Genomic DNA, 26,762 nt, shown 5'->3' with positions numbered 1-26,762 from the left:
CCCATCCTATGACCTGATGTTGTAGTAACTGTATTTAAGTGGCTGGTTCAGGTCACTTTGGGGTTACTGCTGACCCTCAGGATATTGGTAGTGGTTCCCTGTTCACAAAGCAAAATCTTTCTTGTCTTCTTAATTATTGTCTGATTGTCTTGTTAATATACTGTTTAATACAGAACACCAGATGTTGGGATTGTTGATTGTTGTTAAAGCTGCACATCCAGGTAAGTGGAGAATATTCCATCACATCCTGGCTTGAGCTTTGTAGATGGTGGACAGGCTTTGGGGACTCAGAAGGTGACTTACTCGCTGCAGCATTCCTGGGCTCAGACATGCCCTTGTGGCCATGTGGTGTATATACGTGTTCCAGTTCAGTTTCTGATCAATGTTAATCTTCATAGTGGAGATTCTGTGATGGTAACGCCATTAAATGTCAGGGAGTGATGGCTCGATTTTCTCTTGTTGACTATTGTCATTGCCCGGCACTTGTGTCACGAATGTTACTTACCACCTATCAGCCAAGGCCTGAATATTATCCATGTCTTACAACATTTGGATGTGTATTCACGTCATTATCTGATCAGTCACAAATGGATGTTGTGCAATCATCAGTGAATATCCCTCATTGGTCAAAGAGGGGAAATGCCAGCATAAAGAGGAGGAGGCGTATGGAGATTTCTAAATAGTGTAAATGGCGGAATTTATTGGGCTGTGCATATCCAGAGACCTGGGTCAAGATGTGTTGGAATCCCACCAAAGCGCCTGGAATAATGAAGTGATAAATAGATGTGTCATGAAAGACCAGTGTCCGTTTCGGTGAACACGTCTGTGGTACCAAACTGGTCCACACATCCCATTCATGGATGGAAACCTGGCAGTGTTACCCCTGGCCTATGTGTGACTCCAGACCCAATGCAGCCGATTCCCAACTACTCTCTGCAGTAGAGTGGTTCCCTACCTCTGCAATGTGATACACAGTAATGGGCGACCTTGGGAGTGATCATGTCCTGTGCATGAGCATATTAAGGGAACATGTTGAAGAAATAATCTAGGAGTACGTACTGCAAGGCAAATGGAACTGGCACAGTTCGTGCTGGAAGTTGCTACACATGGACGTTTTAAGTGGTGGTGGGTGGGGTTGGCAGACCTGGCTGTCCTGTTGGAGATCCACATCTTCACTCAGTTTGTAATGATGCTGGTGGCTGTGCAAATGTTGCTGAACTGAAGGTGAAATCATCATTGTCGAGAGCAGATGGTGAGGATCATCTGTGGGCTGGGTGGTGAGGGTTGAGCAGAGGGAGGGTCTTATTCCTGCAGAGTTTATTTTTTCATTTGTGTTGTAGGCAGTCATTTATATTCCAGTTGCGTTGGGCAGGAGTTTAGCTTCTCTTTCTGCTCACAGATCCAAAGATGACGATGTCTGAGCTCCTGACACAGTGCGAAGACTACCAACAGTTCCAGTTGTCAAACTTCTACCGGGACAGACTGTAACCTGCGATTGAAGAAGGGGTTGAAGGGCTCAGCTTGATGTTGAGAGAGAAGGGACATTTAAATCAACAGGAACATGAGGTGAGTGGGAGGAACAGTGCGTCCTGTTTATTCTAACGTCACAGAACTAAGGCAGCAGAGGGAATAGAGAAGAATGTCACTCTAGCTCCCCTTCTCACATTACCGGGGCTCTACACTGCAGTACAAATGGATCTCTGATCAATTTGTCTCCCACAGATCCGGCATCAGGTGTAAATTCTGTGAAGCAGGGAGCTGGGAACTGCAGATTCAGTCATCTCTTCCTTGCAAGCACGCTGTGCTTAACCCGGTGGTATGGGAGTAGTTAACTAGAACTGATCATCTGATTAAATCTCATCAGGGCCTTTCATTTGATTAAACTACAAAGAGCCCACAGCTGTCAGATTGTCATCCAAACCCACCAGCTTCACTACTGCCACTTGGGGACGGAACCCTGCTCACCACACCTGCTTGGTCATGTGACTGCTGCATACAGCCAGGTGATTGACTTTTTGGTGATATCCTGTGTACCAGGGAAGAACTCAGTTGTACGAAACACCTTTAAAGAAATGTAAAAAATGAGAAGAAATTCAGTCAATAGACTCAGCGGGATCAGGGCACATCAGCCCTGGGCACCCTGCAGTCTCCATAAAACAGCAAAGGTCATGAACACGAACTGGCAGAGCTGTCTAAGAGACGAGTCAGGCAACAACTCAATATAATCGAACGTGCTGTGGTGGGTGCAAATACAGGGAAGATCACCCCAAGTCCTCATGGGTATGAAGCTGTCACACTGAGCATATTTATGTCACTGCCACCGTGCTGAAAGTGGCAAATAAAACCCAGGCAGAGCAGCACAAAGCTCAGTGCCCACGAGACATTATATTCAGTAGCAGCAGCAGAGTTGTAACCAAGCATAATCCACAGGCTCCTGGGCCAATATCTTCCTCAGTTCACCATAACAGACAACACCATGAATCCCGGGGGGCTTATGATGGGATGTGGGAGGGGAGATTCGTAACGACTCCAGCCACACAATAGCTCCAGCTGATAAAGCTGTACCACATGTCTGCGTTAACACTGGACAGCGGAAACTGCACTGGAACATAGAAGAGTACAGCACAGGATCAGGCCGTCGGCCTATAGTGTTGTGCCGAATTAATCCAGCTAATGATGCCTAATTAAACAAATCCCTTCTGCATGGACATGGTCTGCATCCCTCTATTCTCTGAGCATTTTAGTGCCTATAAAAGCCTCCTGAACCACTCCACCATATGTGCCTCCACAGCACAGCCCTGGGAACGCATTCCAGGCACCCGCCACTCTGTGCTTCCAAACAAAACACTTGCACCATACATCTCCTTTGGCCTTTCCCTCTCTCACAACTGCATGCCCCCCATGGTATGTATTAGACATTTCGACCCTGAGAAAACAATACCGGCTGTCAATCCATGCCTCCCTTAATTTTGTAAACCTCGATCAGGGCTCCCCTCAGCCTCCGCTGCTCCATAGGAAACAACTTCAGTTTGTCCCACCTCTCATGATAGTAAGCAACCTGTTGAACCTCTCCTGTACCATCTATAAAGCCTCCACATCCTCCGGATAAGGGTGCGACCATAATTGAATGCAATGATCCAGATGTGGTTTCAGCAGAGTTTTATAAAGCTTCAACATAACTTACTGATTCCTGACAATTCCTTGATGAATAAAGACAACCATGCAATAGGTCTTTTGCACCACCCTATCAAATTGTGTGGCCACTTTCAGGAAACAAGGGACTTGGAACCTCGGATGCCTTTGTACGTCAATGCTGTGAAGGGTCCTGATACTACCTGTATGCTTTCCTCTTACATTTGGCCTTCCAAAGTGCGACACCTCACACTTGGCTGGATTACACTCCATCTGCCATTTCTCCGCCCATATCTGCAACTGAGCTATAACTTATTGGATCTCTTGGTAATCTTTTATACTATCCACAGCACCGCAGATCTTTGTGCCATCTGCAAACATACCAACCCACCCATCCACGTTTTCAGATATCACAAACAGCAGAAGTGCCAGTACGGATCCCCGCAGAACACCACTAGCCATGGACCTCCAGTTAGAATAAGACCAATTGACCACTGACCCCTGTCTTTTATGGGCTTGCCAGCTCTGTATCCAAATGGCCAAATCACCGTAGAACCCAGGTATCTTAATCTTCTGGATGTCTAGCATGAGGGACATTGTCGAATACCTTAGTAAAATCTATGTGGGAAATATCCACTGCTCCCCCTTCATCAATCACTTTTGTCACCTCCTGTAAAATGTCAACCAACTTAGTAAGACTTGACCTGTCCCGCACAGTGCCATGCTAACTGTCCCTGAATAGGCCATGTTTTCTTCAAATGCTCATAAATCCTATCCAAAAGTATCCTCCCCAATATTTTCCCCAGCACTGATGCGACACTCGCTTGTCTATATCACCTTCCTTGAAAGACCAGCCACATTATCCACTTTCCAGTCCTCCAGGGCCTCACATGTGGCTAGAGAGGACAAGAAGTTCCAGGACAAGGCCCTATCAATCTCTCCTTTTGCCTATTTCATAAACCTGGGGTGTATCGAATCAGGCTCTGTGAACTTAGTTTTCTTAATGTTCATCAGGAGACCCAACACCACCTGTTACTATGTCTCAAAATGCTCTGGCATATTAGCATGCTTCACTCTGATCTTACGATCCTCCATATCCTTCTCTTTGGTGAATACTGACGCAATGTTGTCAGTTAGGACCTCGTCCACACCCTCCGTCTCAAAGTACATAATCTCTCCTTTATCCGTGAGTGGTTCTACCCTATTCCCGTTCGTCCTTTTGCTCTTGATATATGGGTAGAATGTCTTGGGATTATCTTTAATCCAATTTTCCAGTGACTTTTAATGGCCCGTCATGGCTGTCTTAATTTCCTCCTTGAACTCGTTTCAGGCTTCTTTATATTCCTCAAGCGCCCTGTTCGATTTTTAGCTTCCTAAATCTTAAATGTGCTTTCTTTGCCTTCTTGACTGAATTCACAACCTCTCGTAATCCAAAGTTCCTTTACCTTGCCATCCTTGTCCTTCTTTATCACTGGAACATACTGGTTCTGTACTCTGTGCAGTTTGTCTTTGAACACCCTACACGTCAGATGTGCACTTCCCCAAAATCAGCTGTTCCCAATTATCTCTCCCTGGCCCCTACCTATAACTCTTGTTGTATTCCCTGCTTCAACTTCGTATCTTCTCGCAAGGCATATACCAGGTCCAGTGTGGCCCCTCCTCCAGTTGACCAGGGTTCGGGATGTCACTGATCGGGTCCACAGGATTCTTTAGCGGGAGGGAGAGCAGCCAGAAGTTGTGGTCCATGTTGGCACCAACGACATAGGTGGGAAGGGGGATGAGGTCCTGAAGAATGATTTCAGGCAGCTAGGCAGAAAATTGAGGAACAGGACCTCAACGGTAGCAATCTCGAGATTGCTGCCAGTGACACGCGATAGTGAAGGCAGGAACAGGAGGAGGTGGCAGATAAATGCGTGGCTGAGAAGTCGGTGCAGGAGGGAGGGTTTTAGATTTCTGGATCATTAGGATCTCATCTCGGGAAGGTGGGACCTGTACAGAGAGGATGGGTTACACACGAACCAGAAGGGGGCCAATATCGTGGCGGCTAGGTTTGCCTGGGTGGTTAGGGAGGGTTTAAACTAGTTTGTGAGGGGAAAGGGAACCGGAGGAGTAGGTCAGAGGAAGAAGGGAATGGGGATATATTAGATCAAACAGATAGAGGGGCTTTGAGGAAGGAGAAGCAGAATACAGGTTATAAAAGTAATAGGTAGATGAACTGAAGTTTGTTTACTTAAATGAAAGAAGTGTCAGGAATAAGGGGGATGAAGTGAGGGCTTGGATAAGTATGGGGGACTATGATATCGTGGCTATTACTGAGACGTGGCTGACGTCAGGAGAGCAGTGGATATGGAATATTCCTGGTTTTCGATGTTTTATCAGGGATAGGGAGGGGGGGAGAAGAGGAGGAGGGGTGGCGATACTGGTCAGGGACACTGTTACGGCTGTGGAAATGATGGGTGCTCTAGTAGGATCATCTCTAGAGTCCGTATGGGCTGAATTAAGGAACAAGAAAGGAGCAGTTAATCTACTAGGAATATTCTATAGGCCCACCGGTAGCAGTAGAGATATAGAGGAGCAGATTGACATGCAGTGTTTGGAGAGAAGCAAAAATAACAATGTTGTTATAATGGGAGTCCTCAACTTCCCAAATATAGACTGGAACCTGCTTAGTGCCAAAGGTTTAGATGGGACAGAATTTGTTAAATGTTTCCATGAAGGATTCCTGACGCAGTATGTTGACAGGCCGACTGGAAGGAATGCCATGTTAGATCTATTTTAGGAAATGAACTGGGACAGGTGAAGGATCTATTGGTGGGTGAGCATTTGGTGGACAGTGAACATTGGTCCATAAACTTTAAAATTGTCATGGACAGGGACAGGTGCAGAGGGGATAAGAGGATTTTTAATTGGGGAAGGGCGAACTATGAGGCTATAAGAAGGGAACTTGGGTGTGTAAATTGGGATGTCCTTTTTGAAGGCAAATGTACCATGGAGATGTGATCGATGTTCAGGGATCTTATGCAGGATGTTAGGGATAAATAATACCCGGTGAGGCAGAGAAGGAATGGCAGGGTGAAGGAACAGTAGGTGACGAGAGAAGTGGAACGACTTGTTAGGGAGAAGAAGGTATTGTACGTTAGGTAAAAGCAGAAAGGTTCAGACAGGGCCCGTGAGGAATATAGGGTAAGAGGAAGGAACTTAAGAAAGGGCTGAGGAGAGCTAGAAGGGGACATGAAAAGGCATTGGCTAGTAGAGTTAAGGAAAATCCCAAGTCCTTTTTCAAGTACGTGAAGTGATGGAGGATGGCTAGGGTAAATGTAGGTCCGATTAAGGACAAAGGTGGGAGAATATCCTGGAGGCGGCGGAAGTGGGAGAAGTTCTCAATGAGTACTTCTCTTCGGTATTCACCAGGGAGAGGGGTCTTGATGACGCGGAAGTGAGTGCTGGTAGGGATAATGTTCTCGAGGTTGTAGATATCAAGAGAGAGGATGTGTTGAAGTTGTTAAATAATATTAAGACAAATAAATCTCCGGGGCCTGACGGGATTTTCCCCAGGCTGCTTCGAGTGCTAGGGAGGAGATTGTTGACCGCTGGTAAGGATCTTTGAGTCCTCGTTGTCCGCGGGGATGGCGCCAGAGGATTGGAGGTTTGCGAATGTTGTCCCCTTGTTCAAAAAAGGTAATAGGGATAGGCCAGGGAATCATAGACTGGTGAGTCTCACGTCTGTGGTGGGTCAGATGTTAAAAAGGATTCTCAGGGTTAGAATTTTTGAAAACCTAGAGAATCATGGACTGATTTGGGACAGCCAGCATGGCTTTGTGAAGGGAAGAACTTGCCTCACAAGCCTGATATAGTTCTTTGAGGAGGTGACCAGGAAGATTGAGGGCAGTGCGGTGGATGTGGTTTACATGGATTTTAGTAAGGCGTTTGATAAGGTTCCTCATGGTTGGATTCTTCAGAAGGTCAGAGGCCAAGGGAGCCAAGGAAGCTTGGCTGTGTGGATTAGTAATTGGCTTGCATGTATAAAGCAGAGGGTTGTGGTGGAAGGAGTGCCCTCGGATTGGAAGGCAGTGACTAGTGGTGTCCCGCAGAGATCGGTTCTGAGACCTCTACTTTTTGTGATATTTATGGATGACTTAGATGAGGAGGTGGAAGGGTGGGTTAGCAAGTTTGCAGATGACACAAAGGTCGGGAGTTTTGTGGATAGTCTGGAGGACTGTCGAAGCTTGCAGAGGGATATTGATAGGATGCAGTGCTGGGCTGACAAGTGGCAGATGGAGTTCAATCCGGAGAAGTGTGAGGTGGTACACATTGGAAGGACAAACTCCAGGGCAGAATAATTGGTAAATGGCAAGGTACTTGGCAGTGTGGAGGAGCAGAGGGATCAAAGGGTTCATATTCACAGTTCATTGAAAGTTTCCTCACAGGTGGAAAGAGCAGTTAAGAAGGCCAATGGGATGCTGGCTTTCATAAATCGCGGGATTGAGTTTAAGAGCCGCGAGGCGATGATGCAGCTTTACAAAACTCTCGTAAGGTCACACTTAGAGTACAGTATTCAGTTCTGGTCGCCTCATTATAGGAAGGATGTGGAGTCGTTGGAGAGGGTGCAGAGAAGATTTACCAGGATACTGCCTGGATTGGAGAGTATTGAATATGAGGAGAGGCTACAGGTGCGAGGGCTTTATTCACCGGAAAGGAGGAGGATGAGAGGAGACATGATAGAGGTATATAAAATATTGAGAGGAATAGATAGAGTAGATAGTCAGTTCCTCCTTCCCAGGGCACCAATGCTCAAGACGAGAGGACTTGGCTTTAAGGTTATGGGTGGGAGGTTCAGGGGAGATGTCGGGGGGGGGGGTTCACCCAGAGAGTGGTTGGTGCATGGAATGCACTGTTTGGGGTGGTGGTGGATGCAGATACATTGGACAGGTTCAAGAGCTTGTTGGATAGGCATATGGAGGAGTGTGGGAATGGTGATATGCGCGAGGAAGGGGTTAATTAGTGTGAGGGTGTCTTGATGGAAGGCACAACATGGTAGGCCGAAGGGCCTGTTTTTTGCTGTATGGTTCTATGGTTCTATGGACATTCTACATACTGATCTGAGAAACCCTCTTAGATGCATGAACAAATTCTCTGCCGTCTAACCCCCTTGCACTAAGGAGGTCCAAGACTTTATTGGGAAAGTTGAAGCCAGCCACTCCGACAACAGTGTTGTTTTCGCACACTACCTTTATCCAACTGCATCTCCGTTAATGTCTCAGTGGCTATTGGGGGTATCCTTAGTGTTAACCTATTGCAGTGATTGCACCTTCCTGAATTTTGCTTTCGAGCCATATTGACTTATTTGATGACCCTTTTACTGAGTTGATACGAAGATGTGATCTTGTCCATGATTAGTACTGCCTCTCGTCCTCCTCTTTTACCTCCCTCTCTATCTCAATCCATTCTAAAACATGGAAACCATGGAACAGTAACCAGCGCATCCTGTCCCTCTCTCAACCAAGTCGCTAATGGCCACAACATCATAGTTACGGTACTGATCAAGGCTTTAAGTTCATCTCCAAAGCCCTTGATACTCCTTGAATTAAGATAAGCATGCTTCAGCCCTTCCATACCATTGTGTCTATCACCTTGCTCCTGTATGTTCTTCCTTGTACACTTCATGGTCATGAAATCTACCTTCCTCTTAGTACCCACTCTTCCTGATCTGGTTCTCATCCCCCGACCACTCTAGTGTAAACTCTCCCATGTAACAGCAGCGTAACTCCCTGCCGTGATATCTGTTTCAAGTTCAGGCGCAATCTGTCCCCTTTGCATAGGTTGCCCCTGCCCCAGAAGAGGTGTTACTGATCCAAAAACCTGAATCCCTGCCCCCGTATCAGCCCCTCAGCCACCAGTTCATCTGTTCAATCTTTCTGTTCCTGTCCTCATTAGCACGTGGTGCCGATAGTAATCCAGAGATTATTGCCATCGGTCATGTTTACAGCTTCTTTCCTAACTCCGGATACTCGTTATGCGGGACCGCATCCCCCTTTCCACCTATGTCGTTGGTGCCAGAAATTACCAGAACCTCTGGATGCTTATTCCCCACTCCCCCCTCCCCCAATTTAAGAATGTTCTGCAGTCGCTCGAGACATCATTCACCCTGATACCTGGGAGGCAACACACCAAACTTTCCACATTTTTGCGGCCACAGAATATCCCATCTGTTCCCTTACTCACTGAGCCTCCTATCATTGCTGACCTGCTGTCTACGCCATTCCTGACTGAGCGTCAGATATGGCTGCTGTTGTTGTTCCCTGATAGGTCATCCCCCAGCAGTCTCCAAAAGTTACTGAGGCGAATTACCACAAGGGAATCCTGCACTGTCTACCTGCTCCCTCTACCTTTCCTGGTGGTCACCCAACTATCTTCTGCCTGCACCTTTACTTGTGACAACCTCAGTAAAACTCTCATCGATGATGTTCTCAGCATCCTGGATGATGTTAAGTCCGTCCAGCTCCAGTTCCTTAACGTGGCCTGTCCGGAGCTGCAGTGGGCTGCACTTTCCACCGGAGAAGTTTTCAGTCTGCTGGCAGTTTCCTTGATCTTGACATCCTGCAGCAGGAGCGACCACCGACCTCACTGCCAACCCAGCTGCACTGATATGAAGAGTAATTTTTAAAGAACATCCTGACCTGCTTTAACCTGTTCTCCTACTCAGCACCCATGCTGCAGACTCTCGAGCCACAGCCTCAGCACTTACACTCAAACGCTGCACTTGCAATTCACAAATGTTTAGTTTCAGCCTGCCTTTCACTTATTGGCTGGTGTGCCTCAAAATAAGCCAATCAGAAACGATGCTGTGCTGGTCTGCTCCACCTTGTGGCTTTGTCGACAGCTCGTTGATCCCACAGCCAATGGAGCAATTCAAAGCCCCCCACAGTCCGATCATATCCAGTCATGGAAAATTACCCACACACTGGTGGTGAAAAAGTGCACATTCTGATTCAATCAGTGTTGTCCTTGAGGGTTTCTGAGGGATGACGCTTGAAGGTGGTAGATGATAGGGTGGAGACAGACAAGGTGGAGAAAATGTGGGAGCAAATAGAGCCAGGTTTGGGGGATGTGGGGTGAAAATACAGAGGCTGGAGGATAATAATTGGGGACACAAGAGTCTGCGAGTGTTGGTATCTGATAAGAGAGGAAGATGACAATGGAAACCAGACAAGGGGTAGATGATGGGCAGATGGAGCCAGATCGGGGTCTTGAAGGTTGGGGTCAGTCTGCAGATGACAATGGCACCACCGCTGTCGGCGGATTTCATGCTGATGTCGATTTGGTACGAAGTGAGTGGAGTGCTCCTTCCTTGGTGTAATGTTGGAGTCGGCAGAGGAAGTGGAGAAGTCAAGGCTGTTGATATCGTGACAGCAAATAGAAATGACCACCCTCTCTCTGTAACTTCCTTGTCCACACATCCATCCTCAGCACCTGGCACATTCTTGGGAACCGAAGGAGGTAACACACCAGTTCCTACTTCACCTGCCTTACCGCCATCCAGGGACTTAAACAGCCCTTCCAGATGAGGCAAAGATTCACAGGCTCCCTCCTCCAACCTCGTCTCTTGCATTCAGCCGACTCCTCCACGTGAACGAGAGCAAGTGCAGACGATGTGACCGGTTTGCAGAGCACCTCTGATCTGTCCGCAAGCTGTCTGACCTCCCGCATTCATTTCATTTCAAATACCGTTTCCATTTCCTCACCCACCGCCCTGTCTCCAGCTTCCTCCGCTACCAGGGTGAGGCCAACCCAACACAAACTAGAAGAACAACACCTTACATTCTACGTGAGTAGTCTGCAACCCACTGGAAGGAGCATTGAATTTTCCATCCTAGGTAACCCGCACTTTCCATTTCTCCTCCCTCCTTCTGTTCCACCTTTGTTCCTTCTGACTTTTTATCCGTAGCCCCTCCTGCTTCCATCACCTATTTTTTGTGTTTTCCACAGGCCCAGCTACCTGGTTCCATCCACCTATTACGCACTGGAACCCCTCCCCCATCATCTATCCATCATCTCTTCCTTACTTTGTTTCCATTTATCCACTTCCTTACATCAGATTCCAACATGTGCAGGCTCATTTCCCTTCTTGTCACCCAAACCAGCCTCTTATAACTTCAACACCCTCCTCAAGATGACTCGATCCGACTCCCATTTTCCACACCTGTCACCCACCTCTGCTCCGAAATTTTATTCCATAACCTCTCCCTTTCCTTACCACCCCTGCTTCCCGGAGGGGAGATGAACAGCACAAAAAAAAGGCCCTTCAGCCCACTGAGTCCACGCCAACCATCAACCACCGTACTTGATGGTATCTGCAGATTTATTCATTTTCTCTCTGGTCCATTCCACATTCATGTCCTTCTCTGGAATTGTTTATATCTGGATTGCATATGATGTTGATGGAAATCCTCCGAAGAAATCCCGTTTCTGGATGCGTGTTCCAGGTTGCTGAGGTTTTGTATCAGCAGTAGATGTGCCAAAGAAAGCTGTCAACATGAGTAAAGTGATTAGATATTTCATTCTTGTAATTGGTTGGTGATTCCGATTAAGTGAACAGAATTGAGTGAGATTACCTAGCGGTAACTCCAGTTTCTCAACTGTTCCCATCAGTTAAAATACTTCTGCTGAGTTAGTGGAGCTTCCATGTGTTGCTGGTTATTAAGTGAATCGATTATAAAATCCAACCATGTTCGAAACATGAACGATACTGGAAGCCATACAGGTAAATGATTTGAAATATAAATGCAGAATATCTGTCCAGAGATGATGCTACATCTGATGAATATTTCAAGCATTTTGTGGTTTTATTTTGGATTGCCAACATTTGTTGTGTTTTTGCTTTTGCACAAATGAGTTGTGCTGTTGACCATTAACCTGATGTAACATTGGAGAATGAAGGACAGAGGAAACTTATCACCTTAAACCTGAGTCAGTGATCCCTCACCTTGCTACAATAATACTCCGATTTGAAATTTCTACGGTTCGTGTTTCACTGCCAAAGACAGAGTCCAGAGATTCACACAATGGACGAAGAGGCTGCCAGTGACTGTTGTTGTGTCCAAAGTAGCTGGGACGTCCCGTCACTGAGAAGATATTGTCATTCTTCTGTGTCCATCAGCCCACTCCTAAATACATTCTCTATTGCTGTTTACAGAAAGTCACTGAGCTCGTGGAGAAGAGAAACCGGACTAAGAGTTCCAAACTCTTCTTCAGTCTGGTTATGGAGAAGGGATCCCGGGCCCGGAGAGTGATGTGGGAATCCTTTGTGAAAATGCGGAATTAGTTACCGAAGTTAGACAGAATACTGAATGAAATCCAGGAGCTCGGTACGGTAACACAACAATGAACTGAAAATCACATCGAAACACTTCACTTAATTGATTATTCAGGTTTGGTTTCATGAAACCTTGTTAATTTTATCAGCCCCTGATCCATATAAATATATGAACATTGGCCGAGATTTATGTGATTTATCCGCACAGCTGAAGGGTGAGTGATGGAACACAATTCAAACCAATTACTTTACATAACTGATGTTGCACTGCAGCTGTTTGAGAGGGTGGCAGAATCTGAGTCAAAATATTAGCGTCTGGGGAATGTAATGGATGTCACAGAATTCACTGTCAGTGAATGGCTGATCTGTATGTTCAAGTTAGAAATCATATCAGTTCTGCCACACTGTTTAAAAATCTCAGTTCAGTGTTTCAGCTAATCCAGCTGTGAGTTACATTGAGCCCACCACACCTGGCAGGGTCCTGATGCACTGAAATCCCGTACACTCCTGGCAGGGTCCTGATTAGTGATTATGCCGTTGAAATGGTACGTTGGAATAGCTCAGACAGAAAATTTAAATTCCAAATTTCTGTAGCTGAGGGGATATTCCAAAGATCAATCGTGATTCCATGTGAGAATGTATTTCTGGTTGGGCAGTAAGTGATGCACCGTGAAACCTCAGACACGCCTGGTATGCTCTTGAAATTGTTTTGTTGGTTCATTTCTTCAGTATCACTCTCACGTCCAGGATTTACTGTTACATATTAAGTAACAGTATAAATGCCAATCTATTGGTGTGTTGTCTGGAGGACTGACTGAGGACTAAATTCTGCAATAAGTACATGCTCATTGCACAGATCTCTGGTTTCACAAAGCTCCCACCTGAATCAAACGTTGTGTGTTTCTGTGCACTTGGAAACTTATCGCATCAGGATGGTCGGGGAAAGGGCTGTGGAATGTGGGAATATTGTACATTCACAACACCTAATCAGTCGTCTGCAGTTGTGAGATCCCATCCAAGAACTGAAAAAAAAATATTTAACAACGCGTTCATCAGTGGAGGAAAAGTGAGACTCGATGTGTCACTGTGAACTGACTTCCTATTCACAGATACAGAGAACAGTTACGCAGTAACAAAGAATATTCCTTTCATTCATGATTCATTTTAGACCCAAAGTAGTCCTTGAATTATAGTGGTGGACAGAATTTTGTTTCAAATTGTAATTGAGGAATATGACACGTTGATGATTTGCAAAATGCAAAATACTGCTATAATGTTTGCAATTTCAGAAACGGAGTATAGTTCGGTAATGTTGTGCGTCTGGAATATACCTTGTGGTCCCATAAAACCCACCCCTGTAGGAACTGAGGCCACCGGGAAGCCACCTATTCCTTCCATTCCCAGTGTCCACAGAAACACAGTCACTTGCCCTTTGACCCTACCTGCTATGTTCCTTCAACGTCCAGAGCTGGTGATCAATCCTTGGCAAAGGAAGAATGTATTTATTTCTCACCTTGCTTCCGGGCTGAAAAAAGATATTTCTCTTCATTTTCTTTTAATTATTTGGGGAATTTTGAGCATGGTTCCAACATTTTAATGCATCCCAATGGATGGCCAGTCTCTTAAAGAAATGGATATAATAAACTCTCTAACACTTCCCTCAGCAGGAAATTCCAATAATTTACATACCTTTTCTGATTCCCCTCTGTGGCCTCAGTTTTGCAGGAACGGCTGCCTGTGATTCAGTGACTATGAAGTTGCATGAAATATTCCACATTCTTTCTCCTAGTCATTATCGAGGCATGTATATTGTGTATATCCCCCTCAGTGTGGGCAGTGCAAGAAGTTCTGCTATCATGCGATGGTTCCATTCCTAAGAAACTTTGTGTTTTAGAATGCCGCAATTTTGCAGAACAGACTGTCGATGCCTTAAAAGCACTGATTTCAGCAGGTTTCCCGATCGCTGGATAACCAGTGTGGTTTGTGCAATGCAAATAGTGTTCATTAATCCATCAATAATTTTATTGCGAATTCACGTTATGTGTCATAGCAGAAATATCTGTATTGTGGATAACCAGGCTATCATCCGAACCAGTCTGAGATGAGGTGGGGGGTTTCAGGGAGGGACGGTTGTCGTTTACATCTTCAGAAGCTGAAATTCACGACAGCCAGTGATCTGGAAATTTGGGAGGATCAGCATGGGTGAATTGGAGGAGCACAGAGACCATGAGGAGTGGAGCAGGTTACAAGGAGGTGCTGTGGATGTGTTGTGGTTCATTAACGGAAATCATCTTTTTAAAAATAAAAGCATTTCTGGAGTGATGGTCAAAGTAGAGAGAGGTGTGGGGTTGTTCGGTGAACGGGGTTGCTGTGAATTGGAGAAGGCCTTCGAAAATAGTAGATATTAGATATTTATTTATTAGTCACATGTACATCGAAACAGAGTGAAATACGCCTTCCTGTGTCATTGAGATTGTGCTGGAGGCAGCCCGGAAGTGTCACCGCTCTTCTGGAGCCAACAGAGCATGTCCACAGCTCCTAACCTGCACGTCTTTGGAAAGTGAGAGGAAACCGGAGTACCCGGGGTAAAACCACGCAGACACACGGGGAGAAGGTACAACCTGCTTACAGACAGAAGCAGGAATTGAATCCTGGCAGCTGGAGCTGTGGTAGCGTGACGCTATCAGCTGCAAGCAAAGCTCAAACTGATGAAGGTTGGGGGAAGGAGGCCAAATCGAAGTCTGGTAGGAATAAAAGGAATGGGCGGTTTTAGCCTTATGCACAGAGCAATAAGGAAGCTATTTTGACGAGCTGACGTGGACAGGGTTCAGTGTGATTGGGGGGTGGGTGATGTGGCATCAGGAGCCCAACTCAGGCTCACCTGGAACGTTCAATGGAAACTATCAATTAGCTTTCTATTTCTGACCCTGGTCACTGAGAACTCGTATAACCAAGCCTTAAACTGATGCAGTCCCAGAGTTTCCACTGGGACTGCATCAGTGTGTCTATTCACGCAGTGCTCCTGTCCCACTGTCCAGGGTCTGAACCAACAGCCACCACTGAGTTTCGTGATACCTACATTGTTCCTTCCATCTCCGTCAGCACCAACTCGCTTTCCTGCAGCAACTTCATTTATTCTTTCACTTGCCTTCCCACTCCAGGGACACACTCACCTTCCTGGTGAAGCAGTCATTCAGTTGCACTTCTGGTTCAGAGTATTGCATCAGGTAATAAAGATGTGGCCTCCTCCAAACTGGAAAACAAAACACAGCCTGGACGACCACTTTGCAGTCCGACTCCCCCTCTCTGTAGCCCGTTCAGTTGACAAGGGAGGCTGAGTTTTCAATTGCCTTCCACTTTAATTCTTCGTCCCACACCCAGTCGGACGTCTCTACCTTGGGCCTCCCACACTGTTCCAACGAAGCCCAGAGTGAACTCCATGAACCGAACCATCTTCAACATGGCCCGCGACCACTTTGTGAGATCCACGAATGGAATACGATATTTCCTGATCACCAGCTTCTCCAGTCCGTATCAGAATTTCTCCTGAAAACATTGTCAATCTGTACTCTCAACTCGATTGTTCCTTTGCCTGACCTGTTGGTTTGTTTCACATTTCCAACATAGCATTCTTCTCGCTTTCGTCTTCTATTATCCACGCCCTCCACCCCCGCTACCAGACAGATCAGCAGCAGTCACCGCCACCTGTTCCGGTCCTGAACCACCACTAGATGCATCATTGACACTGTCTTGGTCTTCACCCCATTTCAGACTTCCAATTCCCTCTCCTTTCTCTGCAATATACTTCAAAAGACATCGACCTGAAACTTCTACCCTGTTTCTCTCTCCAGAGATGCTGCCCGACCTGAGCATTTCGAGAAAAATCTGTTTTTATTCTGAGGCAACCACAGTGAATCCTCAATCTGTCCCTTTGCCAGAATACCCAATGCCCTGCTCCCCATCTTCACACACCAGATCAAGACAACGGTTCTCAAAGTTTAGACAACAACAGAATGACAGATGCAGTTTTAACAGAGGGTGTCTATGAGAGGGCACGTATAATATAATAAAGTAATGGGGGAACGTTCACCGTCATAGTTCAGTTAATATCAAAATAGGAGGATCTGATATTTTCTTGAGCAGTACAGACCGCCGAGTCACTTGTCTGTAAGCCTAGTCTACATTCGGCAATAACATCCCTGAACACATTGAATTATGTCTTGTAATCTGAATATCTGAGTATGGTTGGGAGTTCAAAAGTTCTCTTTGCTTTGCACATCTGACCATGAGACCATTTTCTCTCTGTTCCCTTGAAGATGTTCAACAGAAACACAAGGAGACACTGCGGGCACAGACTGAAACACTGAGAGTGGACACGATTCTGATGAGGGAGAAGATGAAGGTTTTCCAGCTGGTTGATCGATACGCTGAGCTCACAGTCATTTCTACTGCTCGACATCGGACACTTGTGGAACATGAGCTGCTGGCAAGAGGCCGGCACCATGAGGATTGGAGAGAGAAACTCCTCCAGGCAGAGCTGGAAAGAATCCGGGTTGATAAATTATTCCAGAGCAGGTTTTCCCGGAGTAATTCCAAATCTGGGAGCTCGGTAACAGTGGTCAGAGACCCGGGGATCGGAAAAACAACAATGGTGCAAAAGATTGTTTATGACTGGGCCACAGGGTAACTATACCAACACTTCCAGTTTGTCTTCAGCTTCAGATTCCGGGATTTAAACTCCATAAACTGCAGAATAAATCTGAGGAACTAGTTCTAGATCAGTATCCTTACTTTAGAAATTATGCTGGGAGAGGTCTGGAAGAACCCTGTAGCATTGCTGTTTATATTAGATGGTTTAGATGAATTCAAGCACAGAATCGATTTTGCTGACAGTCGGACAAAAACAGAACCTCAGCACATGTGCCCAGATCCCGAGTGGTGGTGTGAAGTGTCTGACATTGTGTACAGTTTAATACAGTACAAGCTGCTCCCAGGATGTTCAGTGCTGGTGACAACCCGCCCCACTGCGTTACATTTATTGGAAAATGTGGAGATCAATGTCTGTGCTAAAATCCTGGGATTTGTTGGTGAGGAACGGAAGGAATATTTCCACAGGTTTTTGGAAGATCAGACGGCGGCAGCAGCTGTTTTCAAACATGTGGAGGAGAATGAGATCCTGTACACCATGACCTACAACCCCTCCTACTGCTGGATCCTCGGTCTGTCACTGGGCCCCTTCTTCACACAAAGACACAGGGACCAGCAGGGTGTTCCCAAGGACATCACCCAATTATATTCCTACTATATTTACAACATCCTGAAAAACCACGGCCGTGAAATTGAAAGCCCCCGTGATGTGTTACTGAGACTTGGTCAGTTGGCCTTCACAGGAGTGTCCGAGAAGAAGATTGTGTTTACAGATGGAGATTTGATCAATTACAATCTGCAGCCTTCCCTGTTCCTGTCCGGGTTCCTGATGGAACTTTTGGAGAGGGAATATTCTGGCCGGAGCGTGGTGTACACATTCCCACACCTCACCATCCAAGAGTTTGTAGCCGCTATCGCACAATTCCTGATTCCAGACCCCGGAGATATCCTGAAACTCCTCACTGAAGCCCACAGCAAGACAGATGGGGGATTTGAGGTATTTTTCCGTTTTGTTGCTGGTCTCTCCTCCCCAGGGTCAGGTCGGGGGCTGGAGGAGTTTCTGGGTCCATTTCCCCATCAAACAATCTGCCGAGCGATTGACTGGGTGAAGGAGGAGGTGAAATGTAGGAGTGTAAACACAGGGAGTGAAGCCGGTAAAAGGAGACTCCTGAACACACTGCACTACCTGTTTGAGTCTCAGAACCGTGGACTGGCTCAGGCCGCACTGGGATCTGTGGAGAAAGTTTTATTCATTGGATTGCGACTGACCCCGATTGACTGCACCGTCCTGTCTAACGTCATTGAGCTCTGTGATACAATAAAATGCCTCGCTCTGGGGGGCTGCGTCATTCAATGTGAAGGGCTCCAGCGGCTGGGAACGGGGCTGCACAAGTGCAGGGAGCTGCGGTAACTGTTAATTTGTTTCTATTTCGAAAATTGTGAAACTTTCCCGACCTGTATTGCTTCTGTGTGACTCCCTCCCCCAACTCACCTTCCCGGTGCAACTCTCTTTTTCATCTTTTCCCTCGGCTTTCTCTCCCCTTCCCCCACTCCCGTCGAGTCCAATCTCCCCCCCCCCCCCACCCCCGGCCTGTCCACTCTTCTCCACCACCTCCCCCCCCCGGCGTCCACTCTCCTCTCAACCCACCCCAGTCGCCTCCACCCTCCTCCTCCTCACCCGGCGCGTCCTATCTCCTCCCCCAACCCCCGTTGCCTCCACTATCCTCCCAACCCACCCCCGGCTCGTTCACCCTCCTCCCCTACCCCCGCGCGTCCACTTTACTCGCCCACCTCAGGCGCGTCCATTCTTCTCCACCCCCACCACCTGCACGTCCACTCTTCCTCCCCACCCCCGGTGCGTCCACCATCCCCCAACACCCCTGACGCGTCCACTCTCACCACTCGCCGACTCTAAATGGACCCCGGGTGTGAATCAATTTGTTCCTCACTCTGTCTGTCTGTGTTTAAACTGGGGAACAACGACCTGGGAGATTCGGGAGTGAAGCTGGTGTCTGCGGCTCTGAGGAATCCGGAGTGTAAAATAAAGTAAGTCTCACACTGGGAGAGATTGTGTTTACAGTCACTGGGTGTCTGACACTGAACATTAACGTGGTCTGTAATTGTGTTACTGATAAACTCTGGGGATTTGCACCGTCTCCTGTCTCTCTGTGTCCCTCACCTTCACTCTTTCTCTTCTCCAGGATGTGGGGGAACCGTCTCACAGATTCTAGTGACGAGGATCTTGCCTTCGCTCTGAATATAAACTGCTCACTGAAGGGGCTGGACCTGGGATATAACACCCTCACAGACCGATCTGTCCCCGCTCTCCACCGCCTCATCCTGAATCTCCCGAGTCTGCAGTGGATCGGGTGAGTGTTTGTGTTCATGTTTAATGTGATAAACTATCAGTGGATCCGCGGGCTTTTCTGGTGACATTTTTCTGTAAGCGCTGTTGAAACATTAACCCCAGTCCCCAGTTACTGACACTGATGTGTCATCTGTTTATTTCCTCTTTATTCTTCACTCTGTTTCAGTCTGCGGGGGAATCCGTTCAGTCGGACCGGGGAGAAGGACCTGAGGTTGTTGCAGGAACCCAGACCCGGACTGACTGTGGCCCTGTGAACGTCTCAATTTATAGACATCCAGCCGGCGGGATGGGACTTTTTTTTTTGGCCGGTTTCCCACCCTTCCCTTTCAACGTGCGCTCTCCCGGCTTAAATCCCAACGGCCGGAACGGTTCCCAGGTGGAGCGGAACCAGCGGCCCCTCCCGCTGCTAACACGTGACCGGAGCGCTGCAACGGATATCTGGGGCTGGATGCCCCCTTGTGAGTGCCTGGGGAATTACACAGACAGGAATGTCCCAGGTCCGACTGGATCATGAGTGATCGTATTCAGCGTCCGGGGTGGGTCTGAGTCCGGGACACCAATAATAGCATTGAGTTCCGGGGTAGGGCTCAGTGTGGGACACCAGTGATGGCATTCAGTGCCCCAGGTGGGGCTAATTCTGAGACTCAGGTAATGCCATCTTGTGAGACCGGAGCAATTAACCATAGAACCATACAGCACAAAACAGGCCCTTCGGCCCGCCATGTTGTGCCATCCATCAAACCACCTTCACACTATCTAACCCTTTCCTCCCGCATATCCCTCTATCTCACTTTCCCCCATGTGCCTATCCAAAAACCTCTTGAACCTTTCCAATGTATCTGCCTCCACCACCACCCCAGGCAGTGCATTCCGTGCACCAACATCTCTCTGGGTGAAAAACCTCCCCCTGACATCTCCCCGGAACCTCCCTCCCATAACCTTAAAGCCATGCCCCCTCGTCCTGAGAATTGGTGTCGGTTTAGGAACATTCCTGGCCACGTTTCTGAGGGGGTAGCTGTGGAATTTTTCCTTCATTCAGCAGCCCGTGCATATAGTAGTGATAATTTCTCAAAAACCTCCATAGATGACCCTAGACCTGCAGCGTTCCCGTTCACGGCCCTGAAGTGTGATTGTAATCATTATGCTGTTAATTTGAGTGAAGATAGAGAACATCCAGCAACTCCTTCTGGTGTGGAATGCCGTTGATAAAAGGGGCTGATTATTCAACCTGACGCTCATTGTCACTTGTCTGTTAATTGTGGTCGAAAGGCACTGAATTATAAGCATCTTATTTTACCCGCACATCAGAAACTTACTCGGTGTTTAATTTATAATTGGCAAATCAACTCAATAAACCGTGGTCAGTTCAGTTCTGAGTTCCCGTTATGGTGTCTGACTTGTGTCTGTCTTGATAAAAATGGGCGACCGGACACTTTAGCGGCATATAGTGCCTGTTTTTGCTGAACAGTCCCAGTGCTTCAACAGCGGCCTCGAGTGCCCAACACTGCCACAACAGCAGACTGTCCTGTACCGTGAACCCAGATCGTCTGTCACCGACACTGTAATATCAGCCTACAGCGACCCTCACCGACAGAACACCAGCGGTACACTGTAACATCAGCCCACAGCCCCACTCACTGACAGGACACCAGCGGTACACTGTAACATCAGTCCACAGCTCCACTCACCGACAGAACACCAGCGGTACACTGTAACATCAGCCCACAGCGTTCCTCACCGACAGGACAGTTCCATTATCTGATGAGTTGGGGTGAAGGGGGCAGACAGAGAAAGAAGGAGCGAAATTGGGAAAGAAGAATGGGTGAGACGGGGTGAAGAAAGAGATGGGAGAAAGGTTTGGGGAGGAGTTGGAGAGAGCGTGGGGAAGCGGCGAGAGAAGGTTTGGGAAAGTGGTCGTGGGGAATCTTGCATAGCCGGGTAGTGAAGAGGAGGGAGAGGTCGGGAACAGTATGGGGTAAGTCGTCGGAGAGGTGTGGGGAACAGGTAGAGAGTTTGGGGTAATGGGGAGTGTGGTTGTGGAAGGACAGTGGTTGGGGACATGAGGGGAAAGTGGCTGGGGAAGAGTAGAGGGTGGGGAAAGTGGGTTGATGGGTGATGGGTGATAGGGTGGAGAAATACGGGCAGAAGTGTGGGGTAAGAGAGGGTTTGGGGAAAGGGGGAAAGTTGTGGAAACTGATTGGAAAGATATGGGTTGGGGAAGGGAGTATAGGGGTGGGGAGTGGAGGTGAGGAAGAGGTGGTGGGGAGTGGAAGTGAGGTAGAGGGGGAGTAGGTGTGTGGAAAGGATCAGAGAGAGAATGATTGAGGAACATGAGTGGTGTCAGAATGTGTCAGAGAACATGTGGGAGAGAGCGAAAGGGGAGTAAGAAGGGACAAAAAGAAGGGAGAAAGGGAAGGAGAGAACGAGGAGATGAGGGAGTGGGAAATATAGTTCAAGGGAAGTGGAGAGAGATGGGGAGCGAAGTGGGGAGATAATGGAGAGTAAGTGGGAGAGAGAAGTGCGAGAGAGGTGAGAGAGAGGGGAAGATGAGGGGAAAGGGGAGGAAGTGAGTGGAGGGTAGGAAAGCAGGAAAGAGGGGGTTAGAATGTGAGAAACCGATGGGGTGAGCGATGGACAGACGGAGGGAGAGACGAGTGAACAGGAGACAATAAGCGGTGAGAGGTGAGGACTGAGGGCAGATGGGGAGGCAGCAGGGGTGAGACGGGGTGCGGAAGAGAGAGATGAGAGACCCAGAGCAGAAGAGAGAGAGGAGAGAGAAGTAGTTGAACGGGGAGTGGGAACAGAGAACCGGGAGAGCTGAAGGGAGACGGATGGAGAGGTGGAGAGACAGGTGTCGGATCGGAGTGAGTCCAGAGACGGACACAGGTGGAGGGGAGTGTGTGTCACAGAGACGGGTAGGGCCGTAGGGACAAGAGGGGTTCAGGAGTCGAGGGGGAAATGGAGGGACGGAGGGGTTTGCAGACATTGGGAACGTTGCAGGGGCCAGAAGAGGTTACAGACACGGCAGGGGTGCAGTAGCCGAATGGGAACACGGAGACGGCGAGGGGTGCAGGAGCCGGTGTTGGACACAGAGAGAGGGAGACATGTACGTGCGGGAAGGGGTGACAGAAAAAGGGTCCGTAATAAATGTTGGAGGGCGTTACGGCAATAGGGCGATTTATGGGGATGAGGGATGGGGTTACAGAAATAGTGAGGGGTGTTGAAGACGGAAAGTTTGCAGAGTTACGGAGGGGTGCAGAGGCTGGAGGGGAATATAGGGATAGGGTGACTTACGGGGCTTGATGGGTTTACAGAGATTAGGAGGGATGTCAGAGGTGAGAGGGTCACAAGGAGAGGAAGGGTCGCAGGTGCCGGGGGTTTTACAGATACAGGGAGCAGTGTAGGTATTGGAGGGTTGTCACAGTGTCGGGAAGGGGTGTCGGGGCCGGAGGATGTTACAGAGACCCTCAGGGGTGTATCTTCCGGAAGTGGGGGGCACAGAGACGGAGATGGGTATCGGGGCCAGAGGGTTTTATGGAGACCGGGATGGGTGTAGGGGCCAAAGGGTGTTGCAGAGACCGGGATGGGTGTAGGGGGCCGGAGTGAGGAAGCAGAAACAGGGATGGGTACAGCTGCCAGAGGGGGTTACCAAAATACGAAGTCATGCAGCAGCCAAAACTGTCTGAGCCTTGGCAGAGTGACTGACTGGGGTTCTGAGTGTTAAATCTGGTATTAACAGATTTCGTGCATCAACGTCTTTTCCAATTATCCTGGGACCCAACAAGCACGCAGACAAACTTGCTCAGGATGCAGTCGGAGCAGCTTGTACAAGTCCGCAGTTCCCCCTCCCTCACCCATAAATGCAAATGAAACAGTTGTGCAGACGATCAAAATCTGAAATAGAGACAGAAAATGCTGCATCCACTCATCAGGTGGAGCCGCGCCCGTGGATGGAGAAACTGAGGGAACGTTCTGCTCTGAACTAAAAGTGGATGCGGGCGGTTGAGGAAACACACAGGAGATCGGGCAGCCTCTGTGGGGAGAGATGGAATTTAACTAAGATAAGTGCAAAGTGGTGCATGTCGGGATGTTAAAGCAGAGGAGAACACGTACAGTGAATGGCAGCGTCATTTGTTGTGGGATAGAGGGAACCAGGGGTCCAGGTACATCATTCCCTGTTAAAGCCACACATAAATAGGGCAGTAAAGAAGGTGTACGGCACGCTCGCCTTCATTAGTTGGGGCACTGACTACACGAGTTGTGACGTCATGTTCCAGCTGTACAAGACGTCGGCGAGACCGCACTTGGAGCGTTGTGTGAAGTTGTGGACTCCCAGCCACAGGAAGTGTGTGATTAAGCTGGACAGGGTGCAGGGTAGATTCACGGGGATGTTGCCGGGACTGGAGGGCTCGAGTTATAAGGATTGTTCCCACGCTCCTGTTTACATCTACTGCGTTGAGGTAGAGAGGGTTGAGAGCTTCAAATACTGCGGAGTGAACATCACCAATAGCCAGACCGTGTCCAACCGCGACCAAGAAAGCTCACCAACACCTCTACTTCCTCAGGAGGCTAAAGAAATGTGGCATTTCCTCTTTTCCAGATACACCATTAAATGCATCCTGTCCAGATACTTCGCGGCTTTGTCTGTGACCGCAAGAAACTGCAGAGAATAGTGGACACAGCTCAACACATCAGGGAAACCAGCATCCCTCCAGGGACTCTGTCGACACTTCTCGCTGTTCGGTAAAACAGCCAACATAATCACACACCTCTCCCACCACAGAAGATTCTCTCTTCTCTTGGCTGCCGTCTGGCAGAAGATACAAAAGCCTGAACGCACGTAACTCCAGGTTAAAGGACAGCTTCTATCCCACTGATATAAGTCTAGTGAACCGTCCCCTAGTACGAAAAGATGGACAGCTGACCTCACAATGTAACTCGCTATGGTCTTGCACCTTCTACTCTGCCTGCATCGCACTTACTCTGGATCTGTAACACTTTATTCTGCATTCTGTTATTGTTTTCCTTGGTACTTCCTCGGTGACCTGATGTCATGAAATTACCTGTATGGATGGCTTGCAACACACTGTACCCCGTACATGTAACAACAGTAAACCAATTTACCCACTTCATAGAATCATAGAACAGTGCAGCACAATACACAATGTTTTGCCGACCTTTAAACCTCACCTAACGATCTAACCCTTTCTTCCCACATATCCCCTTATTTTAAATTCCTCCATATGATTATCCAGCAATCTCTTGAATTTGACCAATGTACCTGCCTCCACCACCGCCCCAGGCAGCTCATTCCATGCCCCAACCACTCTCTGGGTAAAGAATCTTCCTCTGATATCTCCCTTGAACTTCGCACCCATTACTTTAAAGTCATGCCCTCTTGTATTGAACATTGGTGCACTGGGAAAGAGGCGCTGGCTGCCTACTTTCTCTGTTCCTCTTAATATCTTGTACACGTCTATCATGGCTCCTCTCACCCTCCTTCTCTCCAAAGAGTAAAGCCCTAGCTCCCTTCGTCTCTCCTCAGAATTAATACTTTCTAACCCAGGCAGCATCCTGGTGACCTTATAAAGGTTTATAAATACATGTGTCACAATGTCGAGCGAAAAGCGAGCTCGTGGAGAACCCAAATTCAGCGCACTGGTACGAGACTGGCGTCGGGATGCATCCTCAGAACCAAACGCAGGCGACAACCGGAAGGAACCTTGCCTCGAGGCTCTGAGGTGGGGTCGCAACACGAAAACCGGATATCCTAAAAGGAACAGTGAAAACGGGACTGCTCCAGAGTTGACCACTCTAAGTAGCCAGGAGACAAAGTATACCCAAATGTTGACCAATACTCTGACAACTAGTGCTCGTGAAACCAGGGCTCTTATGCTAGTCTCTTGCTGGGGCTCAGCTGTGTGTTTTTATGCGATTAGTAATGCATGGACTTCATGTGCTGCACAACGAGGCACCTATCTACCCTATCTGTGCCTCTCATAATCTGTGTGCCTATTAAGTCGCACACAGCCTGAGGAGCTCCAGAGGAAATAATCCAAGTTTGTCGAAACTACTTATAGATCATACATTGAGTCATACTGTCATGGAGCCATCCAACATGGACTCATCTCCTTCGGCACAGCTCGTCCATGACGACTTTGTTGCCCAGCGATCAAGTCCCAGCTGTCCCGTTTGGCCCAGAGCCCTCAAAACCTCTTTTATCATATACATATCTATATTTCTTATCAACGCTGCACACGTTCCCGTTTCAATCACTAGTTCCGGCAGCTAATTGTAAATACGCACTACACTTTGCGTGAAGAAGCTACCCCGATGCCCCTTTTAAATCTCTCGGATCTGATTTTAAAATTACGCCCTCGTATCTTCAGCAACCTTTATCTGGGAAAATACGAATATGTTCTTCAGATCTGTCTCTGCCGCTCATATCTTATTTTCCTCTATTAGGTCACCGCTCAATCCCCTAAATTACAGGGCAGAAAGTCAACATGCTCGTGATGTTTTCTGCACTCCTTTTTTAATAACATCTTTGTTATCACGGGATGACAGAATCTGTACACTATATTCCAAGTGCGGCCTCACCAACGTCTAATATAACTGCAACGTAACTTCCCAACTGCTATTCTCAATGCCCTAACTGATGAAGGCCAGGGTAACAAATGTCTTCACCAACCTGTCCAACTGTAACGCCGCTTTCAACGAACAATGAACTTGTGGTCCTCGATCCCCCCTGTTCCATAACACTCCGTTGGGCCCATTCACTGTATAATCCATGCCCTGGTTTGATCTCCCAAAATGCAATACCTCACATTTGTCCGGATTGAAAAAGCTTTCCCAATCCTCTGTCCACATATCAAGCTGATCAAGATCCTCCTGTCATCTTTCATCTTCTGTATTCTCTATGGTACAACCTATTTCATTATCATCCACAAACTTGCTAAAATGTCTTGTATATTCAAATCCAAATGGTTTATATACATTACAGGTAACAAAGGTCCCAGCACCGATCACTGTGGCACACCACGAGACACAGGCTTCCAATCTGAGAAACAATCCTTAACTATCATTCTCTGCTTCCTCCCCCTGAGCCAGTTATGAATCCCATCCGCTATCTCCCCCTGGATCCCATGCGATTAAAACTTCCAGACCAACCTGCTGTGAAGTTCCTTGTCAAAAGCCCCGCTGAAGTCCACGTGAACAACATATATTGCTCTACTCTCATCTACGCTCATGGTTACCTTCTTGAAGAACTCCAAGAGAATCGTCAGGGACTAAATCCCATGC

The sequence above is a fragment of the Pristis pectinata genome, chromosome 34, assembly GCF_009764475.1.
Source record: "Pristis pectinata isolate sPriPec2 chromosome 34, sPriPec2.1.pri, whole genome shotgun sequence".
NCBI classification, from domain to species: domain Eukaryota; kingdom Metazoa; phylum Chordata; class Chondrichthyes; order Rhinopristiformes; family Pristidae; genus Pristis; species Pristis pectinata.
Note: the sequence above shows the minus strand (reverse complement) of the source record.